Source organism: Pan troglodytes, chromosome 3 (assembly GCF_028858775.2).
Source record: "Pan troglodytes isolate AG18354 chromosome 3, NHGRI_mPanTro3-v2.0_pri, whole genome shotgun sequence".
NCBI classification, from domain to species: domain Eukaryota; kingdom Metazoa; phylum Chordata; class Mammalia; order Primates; family Hominidae; genus Pan; species Pan troglodytes.
In genome coordinates this window covers 84,325,571-84,344,041 of record NC_072401.2, presented here as the reverse complement: position 1 = coordinate 84,344,041, position 18,471 = coordinate 84,325,571, and the positions used below count along the sequence as shown (strand labels likewise).

General features: G+C 36.9%; 1 protein-coding gene across 6 annotated transcripts in view; it reads right to left on the bottom strand.

Moving 5' to 3' along the window:
• The window catches only part of COX7B2 (cytochrome c oxidase subunit 7B2), a 169,926-nt gene extending 158,884 nt beyond the window's left edge, over nt 1-11,042 (bottom strand). For 2 of the 6 annotated variants that reach the window (XM_009447966.3, XM_016951796.2), the window contains exon 1: nt 10,925-11,040. The gene's annotated coding sequence lies outside the window, so the exon portion shown is untranslated. Of the gene's footprint in view, nt 1-2,057; nt 2,142-4,514; nt 4,633-6,388; nt 6,465-10,924 lie in introns of all 6 variants that reach the window. The other 4 variants (XM_016951797.2, XM_054683170.1, XM_016951799.2 and 1 more) reach the window with 4 other exon arrangements.
• Between the last annotated feature and the right edge of the window lie 7,429 nt (nt 11,043-18,471).

Below are 18,471 nucleotides of genomic sequence, written 5' to 3'. Positions count from 1 at the left end.
CCTCAAGCTATCTCGGAATTAATTCTTTTATTCCGTTCATAACTTAGGTCTACAAGAACTTTGGACTCTTCTTCTGAATTCTCTTCTCCAAAAGCCAAATCTATATTAGATGTTCTTATCATTTACTCTTAAATTATTCCAGTATTTCCCTAATTGGCCATCCTGATTCAAATGTCTCTCCATCTCATCATTCATTATTTTTTTTGAGACAGGGTCTTGCTCTGTCACCCAGTCTGGAGTGCAGTGGTGTGATCATGGCTCACCGCAACCTCATTCTCTTGGGCTCAAGCAATCCTTCCCCCTCAGCCTCCCAAGAAGCTGGGACTACAAACATACACCACCATGCCTAGCTAATTTTTTATTTTTTTATTTTTTGTAGAGGCGGGGTCTGTTCTCAAACTCCTGGGCCCAAGAGATCCACTGGCCTCACCCTCCCAAAATGCTGGGATTACAAGCGTGAGCCACCGTGCCCAGTCCACTCAATTTACCATTGATAAATATTCATAAAATAGTTTCCTATTATTTCACTTCCCTATTTAAAAACTGTATTGATGCCACATTGCCTGTAGCATCTGATTTGAACTCTTTGGTCTAGCCCTATATCCTTTTGCATATATCTTTCTGTTCCCTGATCATAAAATTAGATTATCAAATTCACTGATAGAATTAATCAATGAATACAGTGTACCATAAACCTACTATAGTGTAACCTCATGAAGGAAGGGACTGTTCATCACCTCTTATTTGTTCATTGCTGTATTTTACTATGGTGGAGAAAAAAATTAACAAATTATGTTCAAGAAATGATCTTAGTTTTTATCAATTCCCATTGTTGATATGCTATCTTCTTTATTTACCTCTTATACAAAATAAGGTCCAACTCATTATCCTTCTCCTCTACTAAAAATTAGCAATTACTCCAACCTACCTGTGTTGATCCCTCTCCTTTTTCAACTATTATAGCTTTAAAATATACTATATTATACTGTATGCTAATAATTCCATCTGTAGCAATTTTGTCTTTCAAGCTAGATTTCAGTACCCATTTATTTGAAAAAGTGTCACAGTATTAGAAAATAAAAAGAATGTGAAACCTTGTAACTAGAATCCAAACGATGAGTTAAGAAAGGCAAGCAAGAAATCATCTCCTAACTAGTGAGTTTAGCTACTAGTAAGAGAATAGATTCAGTCTCAATTCCTAGATAGGCATAAAATCCATTTTGATAAAACCCTAAGAGAAAATCTAAATGCACTTCAAGAAGACAGGCTTAACAATTGGAGGGTGTGTGTGTGTGTGTGATCTGTGCCTTTATGTATGTGGTGGGTGCTTTTTCGCCAATGAGAGAGAGATTGTGAGTCATAAGCTAAATAGTTGGCCTTTCATGAGAAAGTACAGATTCTTCTCTGTAAGTCTCCAGGCTCATGATAGACTTTATCCAACTTAAATTTCATCCACAAATTCATTTCATAAATAAAATAAATGAATGTAAAAGTATTTTCCATTTGAATGATTATTTCTGCAACAATTACACAGGCATTTTTGACATCTTAAAATAATAAGTATAGTAATTATTATAATAGCCATCATTTGTAGAGTACTTGCTATGCTCCAGGTATAGTGTTAACAGGTTTATCAAGCACAAAAGACAAAAAGTCATGTACCGGATATGTGGAGAAATAAATCAACCCTAGATTTCTCAGTGTCCTATAAAAAGCCCAAGCCTCCTTCAACATGGAAATATATTCACTATATAGTCAGAAAATCTTTAATTCCATTTCTCATAAAAACATTTTCACATACCACAAGGATTAAATCTGTAGCAATTTGTTTCCCTAATGATGGAGCTAACTGTTCTGATCCAAAATTAAACTTAGCTCTCCCAAAATCAAAAGGTTACATACTGGGATAGTTTACCTAGTTACTGGGTGAAAGCATAGAGCAGAAAATTCCTAGATATTTATATTTTAAGGAAGAATGAGAGCCAGGGCTTGGAGACATCTCTAGGTCTGTGACACACAGGGCTATGTGGCTCCTCGGGAGATTTTTATTTACATACCAAAGTGCTGGAGTTAGGAATCATGCCCATTATGTTTCCAAGGATACCCTTGCAGAAAGAGAGGTGGACAGCTGCCTCCTTGCCCTTAAATAAGCAGAGAAAATCTGTTTTTTCTTGTTCTTACATGGGTAGTTTGGCTTCTTGAGTAGAACAACTGACCTGGCTCTCACTGTCTCACCAGAAATGTAAGAACTGGTGGCAGGGGAGGAGGGGGGTCTTATTTCTCATTAAGAAATCTGTTGCTGATATGGGGCACCTCAAATTCAGAATAAAATTAATAAAAACAAATACTGCTATGATTTGAATGTTTGTGTTCCCCCCAAAATTCATTTGTTGACATTCTAACCCCCACAGTGATGATATTAAGAGGTGGGGGCCTTTGATAGGTCACCCTCATTAATCAAATTAGTGCTCTTATTAAAAAGGCCCAATGAAGCTTGTTTGTCCCTACCACCATGTGAGAATACAGCAAGAAGATGTCATTTATAAGCAAATGGTGCCCTCACCAGACATCAAATCTGCTGGCACCTAAGTCTTGGACTTCCCAGTCCCCAGAACTATGTGACATAAATTACTGTTGCTTATAAGCTACCCAGATTATGGTATTTTGTTATAACAGCCCCAAAAAGACAAAGACAAATATTAAAAACTCAACATAATGTGAACTTTATATTTTTAGCAGTTCTAGAACTTCAGGTGTATAATATGTAACTTTATTACTACATCTTATTATAATTTCTGCCTTTGATTACCTAGCCTAGCATAAAGCTTCAATCTGCTTATAAATTCAGATTTTCTTGTGATTTCTTATTCTGGTTTCAGAAAAAGCGTATGTAACATTGAGGTATGAAGGGTGGCATTCAGATGATCCTTGTTCATTTTATTTGTGATATCTTGGGGTAATATAACCTGTCATACACTGCCTCAACATGAATATTAAACATGGATTGCTACTAGAGCAGGTATTGAAAGTTATGGTCTCACCGATGGACTTGATTCCCACCTCAGCTATGAGACATTCTCAATCAACAGATATTTCCGATAAATCATCCTATTGTCCTTATCATAGGCTTCCCACTGTGATCGAGTTGGGGGTAGAAAAAATCAGTAACTGGCAGTCCTACCCAAGTTCTAAACAATTTAGTGATACAAAGGAGTTGTCCTAAGATGCGATCAATATATTACCTCTGCATCTAATAAAGCAAATTTAGAGAGTACAGTTTAATCTATTGTATGATTAATGTTATGTGTCAACTTGACTGGGCTTAAAGATGCCCAAATAGCTAGTAAAACATTATTTCTAGGTGTGTCTGTGAGGGTGTTTCCAGAAGACATTAGCATTTGAATCAGTAAACTGAGTAAAGCTGCACCCTCACTAATGCAGACTTAAGTCAGCCAATCTATTGGGGGTCCAACAGAACAAAATGGCAGAGAAGGGTGAGCCAATTCTCTCTCTCTTTAAGCTGGAACATCCATCTTCTCCTGCCCTCAAACACTGCAGCTTCTGGTTCACCAGATTTCACATTCAAAGACTTATATCAGTGGTCTCCCATGAGTCCTCAGGCCTTGGGTATTAGAGTGGAAGTTACACAATCTGTTCCTCTGGTTCTTACATTTAAGGACTCCGTCTGAATAACACTATCAGCTTTCTTGGTTCCCCATCTTGGGACAACATATTATGGGACTTCTCAGCCTCCACAATTGCATTAGACAATTCCCCTAACAAATCTCTTCTTATTCCTATATCTATCTCTATATATCCTATTAGCTTTGTTTCTCTGGAGAACCCTGCCTAATACATCTATGAGCAATGGGTTTTCCAATATTACACAGATCTTCCCACTCAGTCTCAGCACACAGTATGAGAAAAGTCCTTCTCTTACCCCTGTAAAATGGAAGAGCAGAGCAACTTCCTGAGGACAGCTGAATCCCAAGAAAAAAAGGAGGACAATGTTCTAGTTTCTTCTTCTAAAGTCGATGATCATATAACTCCCTTAACTACTCACATAAAAGTTAGGTCAAGAGATCAAACATGTTATAACAGTGGACCTTCCACATAAAAGGAAACATCACAAAAAGAAAGAAAGCATTCTATAATCCCTTCCATATACCAATAATCTGCAGCATTTTTGTTCTACTAAACCACTGGACTTAATAATTAAGCTTATGGTCAGTCAGCATGGCTGTCCTTCAGAGAAGGGAATCAGCAATCTATCAAGACATTGCTTCTTTGCTTCTTCCATTTCATGAGTTACCTACACCATCTATGACTTTAGGTATTGTCTTCTGAGACCACCGTTAGCAGTTAAGATTTTTGAACCCCAAATTCTCCAAAGTAGGTCAAAACTACATTAATTAAATTAAATCAAATCTGTAGTCATTCTACAGGCTGGCCAGCATGGCAAAACCTCGTCTCTACTAAAAATACAAAAATTAGCCAGGCATGGTGGCACACACCTGTAATCCCAGCTACTCGGGAGGCTGAGGCACAAGAATCACTTGAACCTGGGAGGCAGAGGTTGCAGTGAGCCCACATCACACCACTGTACTCCAGTCTGGGTAACAGAGGGAGACCCTGTCTCAAAATAATAAATAAATAAAAATAAAAAATGTGTAGTCATTCTATAACTAAGGCTGAAAACTGATTTCTAATTCTATGTCTTATCAAAAAGTATGACAAGTATATATCTAGCATAATACATCAGGGTCCCGCAATGAGATCAAACAACTTAAGAAATTCCAAGAATACAATTCTAACATTATAGAGATATGCCAAATTTGAAAATAAGCCCTTTCAATTATTAAATTCCCAAGAATAAATTTAAGTCCGAAAACTAAATCACCTTGGAAATTCAAATAAAAAACCATTAACACTCAAAGAAATTAAAGTCCTCTAGATGACATTCAGTTCCGGTTTCTAAGAACACAGTGTGCTTTGGGATAACTGTTTTAGGGTTTGGGAATGTGGCTGTGCTGAAATTACGTAGGTGTGGGGACAGTTGTGTTGAGTATATGTAATCTTTTAGTATTGTTTTTGAACCATACATTTGTGAAGTTAAAACAGATGGAAAAACGTAAATTTGACAAACGTTACTTCTATTCATATATTTACCCATGCCTACAGGTTCTATTTATTTAGTTGTTTGTTGCTTAAAAAAAAAAAACTTGTATAATACTTAAGTGTCCAAATACAGTCCTATGTACTTTGCAAATATTAGCTCATTTATATCTTGTATCAACTCTCTGAGCCCTTATGAGCTACACCTTGAAAATGTTCAAATCAGAATGCTTAGGTAAAAGTCAATAAAACATCGTGATGAATTTATTCTTCTGCCACCTCAGAGGCATTCTTAATACTTGGAATGGGCATACACTCATGTGCCACATAACAACATTTCGGTCAATGATGGACTGTCCTATAATATTAAAATGGAGCTGAAAAATTCACATCAACTAGTGACATCGTAGTCCTTGTAATATTGTAGCGCAATTACTTAGTTTTTTTTTTTAAATAAATTCAGTGTAGCCTAAGTGTATAGGGTTTATAAAGTCAACAGGAGTACACAGTAATGTCCTAGGCCTTCACATTTACTCACTACTCACTCACTGCCTCACCTGGAACAACTTTTAGTCCTGTAGGCTGCTCATTCATGCTAAGTGCCCAAAACAGGTGTATCATTTTTTATCTCATACAGTATTTTTACTATTCCTTTGCTATGTTTATATATGTTTAACTACACAAATACTGACCATTGTGTTACAAGGACCTTCAGTATTCAGTAAGTAACATCCTGTACAGGTCGGTAGCCTAGGAGCGATTAGCTATACTATACAGCCTATGTGTGTAGTAAGCTATACCATCTAGGTTTGTGTAAGTACACTGTATGATGTTTGTAGAATGATGAAATCACCTAATGATGCATTTTTCAGAACATACATCCTTGCTGTTCAGCGATGCATGACTGTAGTTCCTCCAGGGATTCAGATATTATATCACATCAAAGACAAATTTTTCCTAGCTACATTGTAAAGAGCCGAAAGAATAATCATCTGCAAAAAAAGGTGAGCTGTATCTCTATCATATTTTTATGACCTTTGATAAACTAAAACTGAATCAAAGATTTAAATGTACAAAGGGAAAGAAATATGAAACCATGAAGTACTAAATGAAAACACACAAATTCCTTTAAAATCTGGAGTGAAAAAGACATTTCTAAATGACTAAAACCCATTACATAAAGAAGGAAATACTGATAAATTGTACTATATTAAAAGGAAAATCAGGGTCAAAAGACAAATGACACACCAGAGAAAAAATATTTCAAACTCACATGATAGGCAAAAGATTCATCTCCATCATATAAAAAGAGCAGCTAGAACTCAAATGGAGATAACAGTAATAAATTCCTAAAAATGGTCAAAAAAAATGAAAATCACTTCACAGAAGAAGAAATTAAAATGGCCCTTAAAGAAATGCAAAGATATACAACTCATTCACATATTCTTATTAAATAATAAATACAAATTAAAACAACACTGAGATAATATTTTTCACTTATCAGATTGTCAAGAATCCAAATTTTCATAATACTCTGTTAACGAAACAGATCTCACACCATAAGAAGAATGCAAAATAGTACAACATATACAGGGAGAAATTTGGTAATACACAAACATTACACAGGCATTTATCTTTTGATACAGCAATTCTACTTTTAGGAATTTATACATGCAAGCATCCACTAGCAGGAAACTGTTTATGATACATTCACATCACAAAATATTAATTCCATGCAACGAGGAAAATTTTTCCACATATTGAAAACATGCAGTTGACTGAAAAAAAATGAGGTACAGAGCAGAGTGTGTGAAGTTTGCTATCTTTTGTAGAGAAAAGGAAAAATTAAGAACATGGATTCCTATTTGTATGTGTCTGCATGTTAAAAGACAACACATTAGGTATGCATAGTACGGTAGAACCTACTAAATGGATTACCTACCTACTTATGACTCTGAAGCCAGATTGCCTAAGTCTGTTTCTGCCACTTTCAAATTAAAACCTTTTCGAGCCTATTTTTAAAATGGGGAGTATAGAAATTCTTACCTCAGAGAGTTGATACAAGATATAAATGAGCTAATATTTGCAAAGTACATAGGACTGTATTTGGACACTTAAGTATTATACAAGTTTTTTTTTAAAGCAACAAACAACTAAATAAATAGAACCTGTAGGCATGGGTAAATATATGAACAGAAGTAACGTTTGTCAAATTTACATTTTTCCATCTGTTTTAACTTCACAAATGTATGGTTCAAAAACAATACTAAAAGAATACATATACTCAACACAACTGTCCCCACACCTATGTAATTTCAACACAGCCACATTCCCAAACCCTAAAACAGTTATCCCAAAGCACACTGCGTTCTTAGAAACCGGAACTGAATGTCATCTAGAGGAAGAAGGGGACATGAAAATATTCTTGGTTGCAGCCTCATCAGGATGCTTGTCATTCATGTGAGTAACACAAAATCCTGAAAACTCCTATCAATACGATAATTTTGACATTAAGGATTCATCCTACCTGGGAGTAAAATGCACTCAGTGTACTGTTGCCTCTCTCAGAGAATGACATTTGAGACATTCCTGCCTTACAGAAAAGTTTAAAAATTTCTAATCAAGTTCACCAGGTTTTAATTAAGTATAAAATTTTCCCTCTACAACCTGTTTTTAAAACTTTCATTTTCATTCCCTCTCTGAGCCCTGTTTCTGCCACTTTGGTGCAGCTGAAGGTGGACTCTATCTTACAAAACAGAGCCTACCATCTCTGATAAGCATATATTTCAATCCTATATTACAGTAGTTCTTTCCACTGTTTCTTGTTATGGAATTGATAAGCTGGTGACCTGCCCCTCAGGGAGGGTCTCCTCTCTCATCTATTTATTTCAGCTGGAAAATCACTCTCAGCAGATTCCTGAATTGAAGCTGCAACTGATGATCCTGAAGCCTGAGCCTCCAGGGGCCCAAAGAGAACTAATTCCTTTTCCATGTGCTCCTGTCTTTCATCATAAAATTGTACAGACCTTGAATAGCATTTTTTTCTGCTACATATTTTTCTGCAACAATGAAACACACCTCTACTTTTTATTTTCTTCTATCCTTCTCTTATATCTTTCAGAAAGTTTTAACTGTTCTTAGCTATGTAATCAACTTAGGAAGTTGAATTTCTAACTGGTTAACCTTTTTATTAATTTGGTCTCTTCTCCAACACACATAGCATTAATGCTGTTTGCTGGAAATGAATACTTGACTACCTTATTTTTTTTCTAGGCATTCGTTTTTTTCTAACATACTCCTCTAGTTCTTAAGTTCCAGAATCTTCTCTATCAATAACAATGAAATCACTCAATTCTGAATTTACTAAAAGTATCTACCATTCAAACACATACTTTCCCCTCTTCCTCCCTGAGACAAATAGTTTCATGCAGGAACTTTTCTCTCATTAGACCAACATCTAGTCTATTTAAGCCTGAATTTATCTTCTTGCCTGGCTCATTCCAATATGCCCCTCTTGCTTGAGCCTTGTCTTGCATCCTAATATTTGTGCACAATCCTTCAAGGCACAAAATGTAACTATGTTCAAAATCTACAATGGCTATATTACCTTGAAAACCACCTAATGACACTTTGTGAGTTCAACAGATTTCCCTAGTCTTAGTTCTGCCTTTAACGTCATCCCTTAACTGTGAGTTCTTAACAGTTTCCTATTTCCTGACTCTCTTTCAAGGAGCCATTCCATTTGAGATCTTGCCTCTTTCTCTTTTTGATTAATTTGACTCAGGTCCTTATCTCAATCTAGTAGCAACTAAACTCTTAAATTCTTCTTTTACCAATCCTATGACATACAACATTTAGATCCTCTTGAATCTCTATTTCCCTCTACTTGAACTTCAAATCTCATTTTCTATGTCATTTCTCTTAAGCTGGTGTCCTAATTTCCCAAATTTGCTCCTAAAAACTTTTCTTTTTCTCCAGCTCTAACTTATTTTATTCTTGCTTCCATTTTTCCATTGCTCTCTATTAACAATGAAGCATAAATTTTAAACTATGCTAGCACCTAAAAATCCTAAACAAAAATGATTTTTAGAACCAGGTATTCCAATCATGTGACTTTTTAATTGCTTTCTCAGTCACTGTTTTTGCAATAATTGTATTGAATGGTTTCTCATCCTCAATTTATGAAGATTTATGAAAATCTATATGGTCTTTACAAGAAGGGTTCCCATTGCTTTTTAATTTAATATCCAACTCCATAATTTGATATCCATATGCACCTCCTATGGGTGGAGTCACAGTGTGAATCTCAAAGATCAAAAGTTATGACCAGAATACACAGAATTGTTAAATTCAAAGCCACCGTGAGATTAAAAAAAAATAGGAACAACTATTAAATCGATGGCCAAGTCAGATAACTCCAAGACTTGTCACTCCAAACTTCCATCTCTTGTCTCTGAAGAGGAGTCAAAACAATATAAAAGATCAGAATTTGAGCAGACTTTTTTTTTTTTTTTTTGAGACGGAGTCTCTCTCTGTCTCCAGGCTGGAGTGAAATGAGACGATCTCAGCTCACTGCAACCTCCGCCTCCCGGGTTCAAGCGATTCTCCCGGCTCAGCCTCCCGAGTAGCTGGGACTACAGGCGCGTGCGACCACGCCCAGCTAATTTTTGTATTTTTAGTAGAGACGCGTTTCACCCTGTTGGCCAGGATGGTCTCGATCTCTTGATCTCATGATCCTCCCGCCTCGGCCTCCCAAACTGCTGGGATTACAGGTGTCAGCCACTGCACCCGGCCAGAATTTGAGCAGACTATCCTATGCCCCCTATGTAGGCCTGGCACTAAACATTTCCTGCAAATACCACTGGCCATCCTAGAACCACTTTGAGATCTATAAGGCTCGTACACAAAAAGACTATAATCATACCCTTCTCTCAGTCAAGGCTACTTAGAAAAAACAGCCTCTACAGATTTCAAAGCCAAGCAGCAATAATCACTTGACCAACACCCGTTTAATAGGGATACCTTAGCACTCCTGGTCAGATTTTGTTTGCTGAGTCCCTCAAAGCTTATTGGCTTTTGCTCACAGCCCAAGGTATGCAAACCTGCTTATATACAAACAGCTACTCTCCTGTGGGCAAAATTGCCACTACAGCTGAACATATATGATCGGTACCTAGACCAGTTCTGCCAGAGTGCAACACTTCCCACTTTAGCCATGTCAGAAGATACAACTACACAAATCGCTCTGCAACATGGAATTCCTTTCCTTTTAATTTTCCTTTTACTCCCATCCTATGTCCTAGATGTCAGAGTGAGAGGAAGGTCCAAAATATAACGTCTTTCCATTCCCTCTGGGAGAAATGAAACAAAAAAGAAAAGTGGCAAAAAAAAAAAAAAAATCTGGCCGGGCGCAGTGGCTCACGCCTGTAATCCCAACACTTTGGGAGGCCGAGGCGGGTGGATCACGAGGTCAGGAGATCGAGACCATCCTGGCTAACATGGTGAAACCCCGTCTCTACTAAAAATACAAAAAAAAAATTAGCTGGGCGTGGTGGCGGGCCCCTGTAGTCCCAGCTACTCGGGAGGCTGAGGCAGGAGAATGGCATGAACCCGGGAGGCAGAGCTTGCAGTGAGCCGAGATCGCGCCACTGCACTCCAGCCTGGGGTGACAGACTGAGACTCCGTCTCAAAAAAAAAAAAAAAAAAAAATTCCAAAATATTTCCTGATAACTGTTAGAGCAATGAATGAAGACCATGTCTTCTAACTGTCAGCTTACTGATAACGAACCCCAGAATTAGACAAACTTACCAAGGACGTCACAGGTAACAGGCAAAAAAAGACGGCGCAGAGGCAAATTCCGAACCTTTCCGTTTTACAGCCTGGAGGGGTCGAGTAAAACAGGTACTTCCTGTGAGCAGTTTCCGCTTTAGGCGAAAGGAAGAGGCGGTCACATGAAGGACTGCGCGTTCCAAACTGACCAATCAGATAGATGATTGCTATCTCCACAGGAGGAACTAAAAAGACAGCCATTAGGAGAGTTCTTCTAATATAAGTCCCTCTGTAATGAATCAAACAAAAGAATTGAGATGGGTGTTCCTACCTACAAACATAATTCCTAGTGACATCTGTTGGGATCTTTTCCTTCCATGTCGCAGCTATCTCTTGGCAAGCCCCCTGGCTCCGTGTTACTTCTTTATCCCACTTGGTAATTAGGAAAGTTTGAGATTCCCTGTAACCCAAAGCAAGTCATAAATCCCGTGTAGCCCATCTGATCTCTCCTAAGCATACTAGGATGCTAATTATGATGACCACATAATATTTTGCCCAAACTGAGACCCTTGAGAGTGAAAGAGGGCAATGTAATTAATTAAAATTATACGTTTTCTTATTTTTTGAGATTTTGAGACTTTATATTGGTGGGCCAATAAAGTGCAATTCAAAATTCATTTTGGAAAGGAAATTAGTTCTAAAAATTAAAATGATATAATTACATATTAAAGCTAAAACTTTTTGTAAAGTCTGTATTGATAATATGAACATAATAAAATGGCACTTTGGAAGGCCAAGGCAGGTGGATCACCTGAGGTCAGCAGTCTGAGATCAGCCTGGCCAACATGGTGAAACCCTGTCTCTACTAAAAATACAAAAAGTAGCTGGGCGTGGGGTCGGATGCCTGTAATCCCAACTACTTCTGGAGGCTGAGGCAGGAGAATGGCTTGAATCACAGTGGCGGAGGTTGCAGTGAGCCGAGATCGAGCCGTTGCACTCCAGCTGGGCAACAAGAGTGAAACTCCATCTCAAAATATATATATGTATAATAAAATGATCATTCTTGCTGTATGCTGATGTATTTTAATTAGTGTTTTGGTCTATAAGACTGGGTCACTGATATTTTCTAAAGAATATATTTTAATATGGTATTATTGCTTGTCAATTTTTTAAATCGCCTATACTCTTCTCAAACATGTACTTTATGGGTGATATATGTAAAATTGTTGACATCTTCACTTAACTGTTCACCATGTATTATAGTATTTTAAATTGAGAAAATAAGCTCATAGAAATTCTGCTAAACAGAAAATACCCTTTCTATTTTTTTCATTTTGAAATATGTAATTTTTTCAGTCCAAATATTTTTGCAAGTACCTTCTTCTGGCCTGTAAGGTAACCTATCTTCAGCACATATTTGTATGAGACAAATTTCATTAATTTTGTTGTTATTTATATTCTTTTGAGGTTTTTTTGTTTTTTTTGTTTTTTTTTTTTTTTGATGGAGTCTTGTTCTGTCTCCCAGGCTGGAGTGCAGTGGCACCATCTTGGCTCACTGCAACCTCTGCCTTCCCGGGTTCACACGATTCTCCTGCCTCAGCCTCCTGTGTAGATGGGATTACAGGTGCACACCACCACACCCAGCTAATTTTTTGTGTATTTTTAATAAAGACAGGGTTTCACTATGTTGGCCAGACTGGTCTCGAACTCCTGACCTCGTGATCCGCCCACCTCGGCCTCCCAAAGTGCTGAGATTACAGGCATGAGCCACCGTGCCCGGCCTCTTTTGAAGGTTTAACAAATTTAGATCCCGCAAATTGGAAAGCCTTTTAAATTTTATGTCTCTAAAAATGTGAATTTATACTACTTATAGTAGAAATCCCATGAAAAAAATTATATAAATTTAAAATATTCCAAAGCACAATTATAGAATGTGAAAGTTAAATATTACATAAGATTTAAGATCCAATTAAATTTGTTCATATTATCCCTTGGTTTTGAATGAGTATTTTAAATATTTTCCTGTGTCATGGGCTTTGTTTTTAATAACTACAGTCTGCTACATTTTCAAAACCCATATTTTATTGGCAAAACAATTGAATTCTTTGAAAATTTTCAAATGATTTTAACACAATTCAACAAATTTTTTCTGTCATTAAAAGTTTACTATTTTTGTAGATAATTTAAGTTTATTTACAAAGTTTTTTTTTAAGGATCAAATATTTTTAAAGCCCTGTTTGGAAGCAACAAAGAAACAAAACGTGCTATTATGTTTAAGTCTACTTTTTTGTTCGTTTGTTTTACTCAATTCCAGTTTTATCACAAAAAAAATTGATCATCTAATTATTACATATAACACTATTTGTGAATTTTAACAATTACAGCTTATATTTCAATTGCAGTATAGATGCATTAATTAATTGTGTGCATAACACAGCCCATTCCAAGAATATAATTATCCCATAGGTTTCTCAATTTACTATGAATATTTATTTTCTCCTAGGACCTTGTGTTCTTCCCAATTCAAGTTCATATTCTACAGTAATAATTTATTTTTAAAATTGCTTGAACTGCATATAAAATCACATTCCCAATAACAGCTGATGTTTTCCTCTTTTGAAGAATGAATTTTCCAATTTTTAATTTGACTGCATAAATTAAAGTAAGTTTTAGTAAATAATAAAATATATATTTACAATATAGTTTTTCTAACTTTCCTGTGCTGCTAGTGTCCCAGACCACCATCCTTTATTAGTAAGTATCCTTAATGATGTATTTAATAGAATGGTGGTTGTATTAGTCCATTTTCATGCTGCTGATAAAGACATACCCCAGACAGGATGATTTATAAAGGAAAGAGGTTTAATTGACTCACAGTTCCACATGGCTGTGGAGGCCTCACAATCATGGTAGAAGATGAAGGAAGAGCAAAGGGATGTCTTACATGGCAGCCAGCAAAAGGAGAATGAGAGCCAAGTGAAAGGGGTTGCCCTTATAAAACCATCAGATTTCATGAGACTTATTCACTACCACAAGAACAATATGGGGGAAACTGCCCCCATGATTAAATCATCTCTCACTGGGTCCCTCCCACAACACGTGGGAATTATGGGAGCTATTATTAAAGATGAGATTTGGGTGGGGACACAGCCAAACTATATCAGTGGTGAGTAAGGTTTGGTCTGGAAAGGTCAGATAAACAGAAATAGGCTATTGCTAGTTGTCTGTCAGGTTTGTCCATGTGTTAAAGGCATAATATTGTTTACTGCACACATTTCACACTTTTTAAAATGAGATGATTGCAGAAACTAGAAGTAAAAAGTCAAGATCTAACAAATCCACACTGACTTATTTTAATGCAAACATAAATAGTAATTTTTCAACAAAAGTAAAACATCTGGGATAAATACCGTGTTGAACAAGATGTCAAGATGTAAAAGAAGTATGTTTCTGTGAGCCTGATGCCTTCAGAACTTGCCAGATGAAGAACACATATAAGTCTCCTATGGCAAGATCTTCTCTCACCTAACTTCTCTCAAAACACAAAGTTTGTTTACTTTCCCATCTCCTGCCCCTTCCCAGGCCTTAATCTTAGAAGTGAGAAGAGGCACAATGTGCTCACCTCTTCTTTTCACATAAGTCTCATCTATCTCCAAAACACCAACCATCCCACCTTTGTTCTCAGTCTAGATCCCCTCATAAATCCAATTTGAGGGAGAGGAGTGATTGGAACTCTCTAAAGCAGATTTGGCCAACTGTCAGGTTAGCTTTTTTTTTTTTTTTTTGTAATGGAATATGAGGAGAAATTAGAGGGCCAGGAGGAAAACAGGAAGGGTAAGGAGATGAGTGGTGCACGGCATAGGTCTCAGGAAAACGTGCATAGAGACATTTGGGGGCAAGGATATGGAAGTAAATGTGGAATGTGGGGAAAAAAGAGGAGAGATAAAAGGAGTTTTTCAAAAGTGTTCATTTGTGTTATATGTACACTTCATGATGTTTAAGGAATCCAAGGAAATAAATTTCCTTTTAATTTTTATCACCGTGCTGTTATTCTTTGACTACCATACTGTAATTCTATGATTTCAATAAGATAAAAAAGAGAACAACCAATGGAATTTAGAAAAAAAATAATGTCTTGATCAAGAAAATTCAAATCTAAACTAATAATTTAGCTATACTAGCACTTGTAAAATGTATTTTATCTGTGACACCAGACTGCACAGCCCTGCAGCCTGACCACATGACTTTATGAAAGGCTCTATTTCATGCTTTCTGGAAAGTTTTTGTTTTTTAAACTAATGGTTTGCAAGTTATTTGGCAGAAGTGACATCTCTATTTAGATTATATGAGCTGCTTATTTGCATAGACCATCCAACTTTGTGAAATTTGAACCTCAAAAACTAATTTCAAATTTGCCTAATTTCAAAATGCCACTTAATGGCTTAGTTACTGCCCACTCTCAGATCTGGAGTTAATCAACTAATTAAAGGGACAGTTAAGGGAATGGCATAACATGAGCAGGAAGGATACAGCTTCAGTGGTACAGTCCCAAAGGTCAGAGTCTCTTTGATTTATTAAATTGTACGGTTATTTTTAGTGAAGGTTTAGAAAGAAGCCCCTCTACTCTGGTAATTCTTTTTACTAGAACCTGAATGACCTCTAATTTTAACACCCTGCCTAGAAAAACATCTATGACCCAGTTCTCTCACAGTCTTGTTTCATGTGTTATAAATGTAGAGATATGTATCCTCTACGGATTTCATCGAAAAATAAATAGTTCTTCCTCTAAATTATCTTATCTGGATTAGTGTTTGACTATTAGTTAGTGGCAGCATACACAAAAATATACCAAATAATACAGGTCGAAGGGAAATGATAGCTTGGGTTATTTTTCATAGGCCACAATTATGTACTAACTATAAGGCAAATTATTCGATCACATGTTTTTGTTTGTTTTGAGATGGAGTCTTGCTCTGTCACCCAGGCTGGAGTCTAGTGGCACCATCCTGGCTCACTGCAACCTCTGCCTCCCAAGTTCAAGTGATTCTCCTGCCTCAGCCTCCTGAGTAGCTGAGATTACAGGTGCGTGCCACCACGCCCAGCTGATTTTTGTATTTTTAGTAGAGATGAGGTTTCACCATGTTGGTCAGGCTGGTCTCGAACTCCTGACCTTGTGATCCACCCGCCTCAGCCTCCCAAAGTGCTGGAATTACAGGCGTGAGCCACCACGCCCATCCTCAATCATATTTTTGACACTTCAATGTAGAGGATCTAGGGCCAAGGCATCTAAATTTCACAGTTTTTCAACTGCCAAGCAGGTGTGAAATGATGACATTCACTAAATAGACTACTGGATAGTGTCAATATATATGACAATTAAAGATGGCCCCAATACTTTGACTCTCTTCCATAGAGAGGCAAGGCCTAGGTCCCCTTGTCCTGAATTGAAGTGGATGCTGTATCTACTTTGACTAATAGAATATGGCGGAAGTAACAGTATGCTACTTTGTATGCTGGGCAGCAGTGGATTTGCTCTTTCCACTTCCTGTCACTTAGAATGCCTGCTCTGGGGGAAACCAGTTGCCACATAAGAAGTGTGACTTCTGACACTGCCATGCTCTGAGAAAGCTCAATGTAGCCATTTGCAGACAAAGATCCTCAAACAACCACTACTGTTGTACTTCTCTCAGCCCAGGCATCAGGCCTGTGAGTGAGAAAAGCACTATGACTCCATTTTTGGCAATATTTCACTACAACTTCATAAGAAATCCCAAGTGAGAATCACCCAGGTAAGCCCACAGAAAAATGAATAAGAAAATCCAAAACAATGCTTTTTTTTTTTAACCAAATTTCAAGGAACTTTGTTAAGAAGCAATGGACAACTGGAATAACACTCAATATTTACTAAGGGCCAGGCACAGTGGCTCACACCTATAATCCCAGCACATTAGGAGGCCAAGGCAGGCAGATTACCTGAGGTCAGGAGTTTGAGACTAGCCTGGCCAACATTGTGAAACCCCATCTCTACTAAAAATACAAAAATTAGCCGGACGTGATGCTGCATGCCTGTAGCCCCAGCTACTCAGGAGGCTGAGGCAGGAGACTCGCTTAAACCCAGAATGTGGAGGTTGTAATGAGCCAAGATTACACCACTGTACTCCACCCTGGGCGACAGAGCAAGAATCCATCTCAAAAAATATATATATATTAAGCATTTAACTTTCTGTAAGACACTTTCGAGACATGTTCAACTTATTTAAACATCAAAAACATTCTTGACTAATTACATCTGACTCCCTCTTCAGTTGCTCTAAACATCAGAATTATAATTATAGATCCATTGTAGTATCTTTAGTTCAGAGCATTACAAATGGTTGTTTTAGTCATAGTACACAATCTTAAACTGAAACTGTGTGAAGTAATTTGTCTAGCCCATTTCTTAAAAGTAGTTATCAAAACTATTTTTATATTATCAAAAACACATAAATAAAGTGAAAATTATTGTTGGCATGCTGTAATAGGTCAGTTCTGACATTAAAATATCAACATTTTATTGATAAAATATGCAAGGTGACACTAGTGAGGCGATTAGATTTTAACTAGTCAACTAAACTTACAATTCAAATTAGCCAATAAACTAAACCTACAAATTGCAAAGTGCTATGCTAGGACCCTCATTTTGTCATCAGACCAATGAGTATATTGATTTTTATCTTGTTAGACTTACAGGATAAAACTGTGAACTTGTGATCAGAGGGTATTCATCATTTATCAAAATATAATTGCTTTACAGATTAAAAAATTGTACCAAATAATCACAAAGTAGATATGGAGAACATAGGAAAATGCCAGGAATTAATTACACTAAGGAGAATTTAGAGGTGGCCTCAGCAGGCAAGATGGCCAGTGCTGTGATTTACAGGTTGCCAGCAAGACAAGAGCAGGAAAGAGGCAGTCCAGGCGAAGGATTTAGCTTGAGAAAACATCAAGGTATGTCCATACAGGATATGTTTAGAGAATTTCATGCAGTCCTGGGTGACTAGGTCATAGACTAGGTGGAGGCAAAGGATAAAGGTGATTGTGTTGGGCCCTAAATATCATGTCATGGTAAAGAATTTATATTTTATCCCCCTGAAACAAATACAGACTGCGGCAAATGTGAAATGAACAGAAATGAACTTTAAAAATATTTGGCATCAGAGTGTAGAATGGGTGAATCTGGAAAGACAAGATCAAGAAGCCTGCAATAAGGCCATCACTTGAGCAGAAATGCAAAGAGTAATTGTCTAATGGAAAATAAATTACATATCACTCAACCTTTATGATGAATGCCAGCATTTTAGATCTGCTCTTGGAGAGATATTTGAATAATTCAGTTAGCACAGTCTCTAAAGGGCATTTTCAATTCTATGTATGGTTTATTCTTCGCATGGCCAGAAGGTATAATTCTATTTACAATGTAATCTTTTCCAAAATAAACAGCAATAGCTTCCCCCAATCCCTGACATTTGCTTTTTTGTGCTAAAATAAGCATTAGACCTAGTCTTACTTATGAGTGAAAAATAGATTGTTCTCATTTATAGAGG